General features: G+C 39.5%; 1 protein-coding gene across 1 annotated transcript in view; it reads right to left on the reverse strand.

Moving 5' to 3' along the window:
- LOC138003340 (protein adenylyltransferase SelO-like) overlaps positions 1–6000 on the reverse strand; it is a 143243-nt gene that overhangs the window by 110402 nt on the left and 26841 nt on the right. The gene's annotated exons all lie outside the window — the stretch shown is intronic.

Below are 6000 nucleotides of genomic sequence, written 5' to 3' on the forward strand. Positions count from 1 at the left end.
AAGCTCCAACATTATTTAAAATCTTAACGCCTTTCCGTCGTCTCCGTCCAAGTAAGTCATTGATCACAGTGGCACCACACCTCGTCTGGTGAAACCCGGCTGAGAAAGAGCCTCCTTCAATGAAATCATTGTTTCAGGGGAGAAAGGCAGGGAAAAAAACGCTTCCGACAGAAGAGAAAATTACCATAAAACCAGAAAGGGGAGAAAAAAACGAACAAAAACAAGTGGAGCAAGTGGGAAGAACATAAAAAGTTACGAAAAAAAGCTTCATTATGCTTCATTAGTTGCGTTCGACGTTAGGATTCCAGGGTTTGAGCGCCGGCCGTCTTGGAGTGGCTGACCACTCGCCTCGATTTCATGCCAGGGTCATGCCACTGTCCAGTATACGCAATGTAACTGTTTGTTCAAAATTTCGTTCTACTATTCGTTCTGACTGGACCCGCCTTTGTCCACTCTGTTTGAAGATATGAAAATTCCCATCATCACGCACGATCGTGATGTGGACCATGTGGTCGAAAAGAAAAATAGAATGTTGTTGTTGCGTTTAACACAAGTTTGATATTGGTCTAACCAAATTGGTCTATTCAAGCCGGATGCAAACTGCGGCCAGCTAAATGATGGATAACGAAGAAGCGTTCCATTCTGTGGATGAACAAGTAATATGGCCGCTTCAAAGCAGTCTAATAAAACCTGAATATTCGGTAAGCTAAACAGGGTCAAATTCGTCATCACGTTCGTCAAGGAGGAGAAACTACGCAGACTCATCCCTAAATTATGACAGACAAACTGCCATTTCATATAAAGATACTCCCCTGAGTGCAAGTCCCAAGTCTTTGCCATTAAAGAATTTACTATTTCATGCCGCTAATAATGATGTCCCCATCTTGGGCATAAGTCAGTTACCAGTTGCTACAGCAAGTGAATTAAATGTGCTACCGTTCAGTACTTCTGCGAAACTACCTGATCGAGATCTCCTCCAACCTGGAATTAAATGTTCATTCCAAGCTACACCAACCCCTGTCAGCTTAGCTGAAAAGACCCTTGTGTTCGATGAGTTCCCCTCATCTGGACATGCGACTATGACCTACGATAAACATGGGTCATCTTGCAATGGTAGTGCATATACTCCTGATTTTGATACAGAAATTTGTCATGGTAGTACTCTCCTAGGAAGGGAACAAGTATCCCTTCGACAGCAACTTACAGTACTATTTGTAGTGGCAACTTAGCTTGGGCCTCTTGTGAACCAAAATACACGTCCTCCATTCATTATTCTCAACCACGGCACAATGGGCTCCGAGTACTGGAAAGGCGTCAACTCCCTACCCAAGTGGTTTTAAAGTAACCACTAAGTATCATTCAGCTCAAGATGAAGAACCAGTAGATTCATTTATTGACAGTCTCACAGAGGGTCAAGAAACCGTCTTCCGCTTGACCTCTGATAGCTTGTAAACAGACTCAAGCGTAGCTCTTTTGCGAGCACAAGAACAGCAGCGATTACCAACGCTTGAGCTCTTCAAGTTCACAGGCAAACCAATCGATTGGCCAAAGTTTATTGAAAGATTTCGTGACAAAATACACAACAAGACGACACTTGCTGATTCAGATAGGGTGGCCTACCTATTTCAAAACCTCGATGGTGAGGCTAAGAAAGCAGTAGAAAGTCTAGGTGTCACAGGTCATAGCTATGCAGCCGCCCTAAAGACATTGAAACGCCAGTTTGGAAACCCTATCAGTGTTGCAACAGCTTACCTAAGCAACATGCTGGACAGTACCCTTGTGTCTTCGAATAACAGACAAGCCTTGCGGGACTACTATTACCAAGTGAAAACATGTACGACGTGGTGTGTGAAGATGGGTCAGTCGGCTATACTCCAAACCCCGGAGTATCTCAGCAGAGCAACTATGCGACTACCGATGCACCTAAGAGTAAGATGGTATGAGCACACAGATGGCCGTACGGATAAGTCCAACCTGGTCGAGTTTGAAAGATGGTTGCATAAACGAGTTGACCCCTTGTTAAACCCCCTGGAGGATTTTATATGCGAGGAATGGAGCAAGAAGCAGAGATCTACCAAACCGAAATCAAGCATCAAATTCGCAGCTGCGGTAAAGCTACGATCACCAGGTGTGCAGAGAGTTTTTGTTCTGGGTGGTTGCAATAAAAATTTACTAGATGATCTTAGACTATATCTAGATTCAGTCTTGTGGGCAATTTCGCGATTTTTTTTTTTTAATTGCGAAATTCGCAAAATTAACGTGTCGCGAAATAGCATCTTAAACTCGATGCGGTATTTGATAGGTAGCCAGTGGAGTCATCTTAAAATTATATGAACGAAACGACTTATCTTTCAAAAAGCCTGGCGGCAGTGTTTTGAATACGCTGGAGTTTCTGCAGTTCAGTGCAGGCCGTAAAGAGTACTTGCAGTAGTCCAAACGAGAAGTGACAAAAGCATTAACTATATAGTTTGAGTATTATCGAAACTCAGAAATTTCCTGATTCTTCTAACATTATGTAGATAAGAGTTTCTTTCCTTTCTGTCCTTTTTCCTCTCCCCTACACAGAGCGAGCCAATGTTAACGTTCGACAGCTGGTGCCTCTTCCCTATCACAATGAGTTCCGCTTGGTCATCGCTGAGCTTCAGCCGATCTATTAATATCCATTTTCTGATATCAGCAACACACGATTGCATAGCTTCAACAGCTTTAACGGCATGTTCAGGGTCGGGCTTGAACACAAAATAAAGCTGTGTGTTATCGGCGTGAACATGTAGTTGTGGAAGATGACGTGAACATGAAGATGGTGAACAGCTTGCTGACATCGATGACAAACAGAAGAGGACCGAGACAGGGAGAGATTCTTAACGTTCTTTTCTATAATTCTATCAATTCGTGTCTTCTGTTGGCAAAACATTCGAGTAAGAGAGGTTGACTACCCACGCTTTCCGACAACTGAGGGTCAGTCCAAGGACCTTCTACGCTACAACATCCACATAACGCTCCGCGTTAAGAGTCTCAAGAGTAATTTGAATATACCCGACGGCCTCCATACGTGCCAAACTTTTTGTTTAATTTTCAGGGTTCGTTTCTTTCACTTTACATCCTCCTTATCAACCATTGTCTTTTCGTATTTATAGTTTGCAATTTTCAAATAATTTTGACTTGATAAGGACGTTTAGCTAACGTCAAAACGTCGCCGTTTTTAGCAAAGTTTTAAACAGGTTTTTAGTATTTTAAGAATGTTTAGATATGTTTTATCGCAGTTTTTTATAGTTAGATACTAATAATACCATTATATTGCTACTGATCACCGGTGAATCCTTCGATTTAGCTGATAGGTCTTTTATCAGTCTAAATAAAGATGTTATTATTATTATTATTATTATTATTATGTCCAATAATGAATCCACAGATTTGATGGCCAATCCTAGAGTGTGATGACTATTTTTATCTCAGAGGTTTGAATACAATTCTATGTCTATGTCTATAAAGTCGCATGTAGACTGTCCTTGGAATTACCTGGGAGAAACCGGAAGATGCTTCCAAACCCGAAAAAAAGGAACATCAACGGAACTAAAAGAACTAAAAGAACTAAAAGAATTTTAGCCAATCAAAAAGCTAGAAATGCAATAGTCGGAGCTGAAAATTTACTTAAGACTGATAGTCTTAATCTTTTAACCAGAGAAAATTTCTCACCACGTAAATTTTTAAATATGTTCTATCCTGGTTACACCTCTATTTTGACTGAATTATGCCAACTGATTCTCATTCTGCTGTGCTGACGAACGTAAACACCGAGAGAACAATACTCGCTTGAATCCTTCTTTAAAATTTGAACTGCGAAAAGCGTATAATACGGGATTAAGACGTAAAATAATGTTAAATAGCAAACAGAAGATATGCCAGAATTCATGGTTTATCTTCATCCCGAGACTAACAGCGTCTAATACAGCGATCGGTCCGTAACCAATGAGAAATCCAGTTGTTGCCAGTATAAAAGTGGACAAGTAGTTTCCTTTTTTCAGAATTGTCTCCGTTAATATTTTCAGAGCAGCATATCGTGCCGGAAAAATACAATCCTTTTATCAGGGATCCATAACAAAAAAGAAACACCACTGTGGGCACGTATGTAGTGAACGCTGAATATATGACCAAATAAATTTGGATTGCCTTGCTCGATTCGACTCCCCATGGACCAATGCATGAAGATTTTTTGCTGCTCCATACATAAAGGAAAAATCCTGGCAAACCGATGGCAATGCTTAAAAACCAAATGGCAAAGATTGCTCGTTTGATACTCTCTTCGTGCAAGCGCCAATCCGAGCTAAAAGGTTTCAGTATGGCGTGATACCTTTCCACTGCCAGTAGTGTGAGAGTTAAGGCTGAGGAAGTTATCGAAGTTTGCACAACCACAATAAACTTACAAGAGAATTTCCTGAAGTCGTCGTTCAGTGATGCTACAAAATCATGATCACCATAGTACACCAAACAAAACGGATACATCAAGATGACAATTGAACCGCTTGCCGCCAAGTTCGCTAAGAGATAATTTGTTGTCGTATGCATTTCTCGAGTCTTGTGAACAATTCGAATCATTAATATATTGCCAATGAAGCCAAAAATTTAAAATGGAATGCACGCAATCATGACAAAGTGAAAGTTATTGGAATCAACCATACTTGCGTCCCATTTAGTTTATCTAATATCTGCACTTTGAGAAAATAAAACGGTTGGTTATGATCAACCACTCTTATCATCTACGATTTCACCTGCTGGTCTAAAAACACAGTTGTCAAAATTTCCAACAATTCTTTCACCTTGAAGATGTTGCGTTTCGAACACAACTGGAAAGTTCCATCAAAGAAGAATTGTCGCACAGATTTGCAAAGAAAAAAAAGGAAAGAGTGAGAGGATGTAGGACAATTCAAGATTATCTTTAAACGCACTCATTCATTCAGGGAAGCGTGTTATTGTGAACTGCAGGCCTGCAAACTTGCGCCATAATTAGCCTGAATAATAGAAGCCATAATACAAGGAAAATGAAAGCTAGAAAATGTCACGAGTCAGCAGGATGATAAATGAATGTAATGAACTTTTTACTAACTTTAACTTTTTCATTTGACATTTTTCTAACACTTACGACGATTTAGAGGTTATTATTTGACAAAAGAAATCAACTTTTATTCGTTAGATAGTAACTCAGGTAAAGAACCTGAACAAATGCTATCACCCGTAACTTTTTTACAACCCTGTAACTGCGTGAAATCAGTAACACAAGTACAACGGTGTTAAAACTAGCCTCTGTTTGGAGGTTTGGGGCAGTGAGAAAATAAATAGATTCAATATCGCCAAATTGCACTGAGAAATTAAAGTTCAATAGTTGAAGCGTTTTAATAACCTTCATTGCGAAAAAGTTGCGTACCAATTCCATGATTAAAAAACTTACTGAACACATCTTTCTTAATGGACGGTTTTATTGCCACGATAACGTGACATAATGTCTGAAAGTGCTATTTACTCTAAATAGTTGGAATAAAAAACCTGTCGTCAAAATCCAACTTCCAAATGATTACAATTTGCATATGAGCGTTCTGGAAAATTCTCAATAGAGAAATGGAGAATTCCGTTTGAGTCAAAAGATAAACGTTCGGTGACAATTTAAATTTAGCCAAAAAATTTATGGAACCTTTTTTATTGAAGTTTATTTCCTGGCGTTAGGATAAAACTAGATTACGGCAAATTCTTGAAAGAGAGAAGTGAGTTCACGAGTGTAAGAGAATTTGAAGACGATTTAAAGTGTTCCGTTGGCTGTTCATCGGAAACGCTAAACAAATTGTCAAGGCTTGCTTTATTTTAAAACGAAATAAAATATGTAAAAAAAAGCAAAGGACGTTTTAAGTGAGTGTCATATTTGGTTTGACAGGCACATGTTGTTTTCTCGTGCATAAAACATGCTGCCAAAAAGCCAAATTATTGGGAGTTTCTCCCAGGTGTCTTGGG

This window comes from Montipora foliosa, chromosome 5, assembly GCF_036669935.1.
Source record: "Montipora foliosa isolate CH-2021 chromosome 5, ASM3666993v2, whole genome shotgun sequence".
In the NCBI taxonomy this organism is placed as follows: Eukaryota; Metazoa; Cnidaria; class Anthozoa; order Scleractinia; family Acroporidae; genus Montipora; species Montipora foliosa.